Genomic DNA, 2,210 nt, shown 5'->3' with positions numbered 1-2,210 from the left:
TATAGCCCTTCACCATAGCACATATATCTGGTTTTGATCTGAACACCTTATGAACTTCATGTAACACAATTTTTTCTGAAGATCGGAAATCTAAAGAGGATAATGTTGCTACCATCTCTTCCGTAAAGGCAATTTTTTAATCAAGTGGATTTTTTCCCCCTGAGCTTCTTGTTTAGCAATACCCATGAGAATCAAAGGGAAAAGCATATTAAAAATTCACCAGGAGGTTGATTGATATTTATTTTTAAAAAAAACTGATTGAAGATTGATTTCAAAGTAGGAAATGGTTTCTTTCTCCTCTTTTTAAAGCACTCTTGTCCATTTGTGTCCCTTTCTTGCATTATTAGAGAGCAACGTTTATTCTAAGTAGTATGGATTCATAGGTTGATAAGCCTTAAAAAATAATTTCTCCTAATAACTAAACAGCTTTCATGATAAAAAAAGATAGTAAATATATTTTCAGACACAGAGTATAAGGTAGGCAGATTTTTTAAGGGAGGCTTTCCTATATACCTCAAATCAAAGTGAGTTAGGTTTAGTCACTTGAAAATCCAGTCTTTGGTATCAAGGTTTAGATTAACCAAAGTCAGATTTTGAAAGGCTGTTAACAGTTACCTGCACCAATTTTTCAGTGATATAAACTGGGAAATTAAAGTTATTGGTTCAAAATCACAAAACTGAAAGAGTTGAGCCTAAAATCTATTATCATTATGACTTTTTCTACTACCTTGAAAATCTTCCTAGGACCTCAAAAGTTCAAAGTTTTTATCTGGTATTATCATATTCCCTACCTACTTCTCAGTACATTTTCTAAAACGATTGAAAGAACATTTCTTCTATTCTTCTTAAAGTTATATCTCTTTTGAACTTTATGACACTGTTCCCAGCAAAGACTACTTCATATATACACTATCATATAAGAGATGGGACTCACCATTTTCTGTGGCATCAAATTGCATTCCATATTAATTCTTATCTGTTTAAAAAAGCATGGAATCTGTAGTACAGAAGGAAGACACTGAACTACAAAAACTGTCAGACATGGCATTTTACACCAAGGTTCGTGTCATCCAACTTATCAGTACAGACGTGGAAAACTGGTTGCTACATGAAAGGGAGGAGCCCGGCCAGTAAAGGTGATTTTGAAGAGTAGGCTGAAGTGGCAAATTGGGCTTGTGACCAGGTGTGCCATGTGAGACAGTGAATACAATAAAAGGGAAATTCAGTTCATTCCATGGGAGTTGCCAGTCTGGATTAGATTACTGATCCATAAATTTTGGATACTTTCCCATAACAACAGAGGCTTATTCCAAGAGCTTATCAAGAAGTCAGAATTCTTTCATCAGATTCCAAGCCAAATGAACTATGTAAAGGAAAGTCAGTTGCAAAAGACTTGCAAGATCAATGAGATTTGAAATGGAAAATCTGAAACAAGGAACACTTATTTTTTAAAATAATCACTTATACCATTCCTTTTGAATATGTGCATTACATGTAATATACATTAATAATCATGTAATTTCATTAAATTATACTTGACTGGCTCTAAGAGAGGATCTTAAAAGCTTTTGTGGTTAGAACAGTGCTGTTTAAGAAAAGTAAATTTAAAAAAATTGTACATATTTTATAGTGGCATGCAAATTGATAACTGGATCTAAATATATTATATATATTATATAACATATATAATATATTTACCTTTATTTATAATATATATTTACCTGTTCCAATGGATTGAGGTCAGGATCAGCACTAGAGCTGAACAAGGTCAGTTACATTGGACAAAAGATAGGCTGGCCACATCAAAGAGGGCTAGATGTGACAATCCACCTAATAGAACACACTGGATGATGGCAACAGAGCTAATCACTGAACACACACAGATACAGGCGATTTAAGACTAGTTTCAATTTTGTTGTTTTCCATTAAGCTATCCAGGTGGCACAAACCACTTATTAAAACCTCCATCTTTTCCCCATCATTTGAGATGCCATCTTTATCAAATAGCAAAGGTCTATATTCAAATGGGACTTTTTTCTGCTTTAGGGATTTATCTGTTCATGAGCTAACACAACACTATTTTAATTGCAGGGCTTTCACAATATGTTCTATCTGCAAAGGCAACCCATAACTCATCCTTCACCCCCATATACCACTGATTTTATATTTTATTTTTAATGTTTCTGGCTATTAATTCTGGTTTGTTTTTC

Source organism: Leopardus geoffroyi, chromosome C2 (genome assembly GCF_018350155.1).
Source record: "Leopardus geoffroyi isolate Oge1 chromosome C2, O.geoffroyi_Oge1_pat1.0, whole genome shotgun sequence".
Lineage (NCBI taxonomy): Eukaryota > Metazoa > Chordata > Mammalia > Carnivora > Felidae > Leopardus > Leopardus geoffroyi.
The sequence above is the reverse complement of the archived record's forward strand: the minus strand, read 5'-3'. Positions refer to the sequence as shown.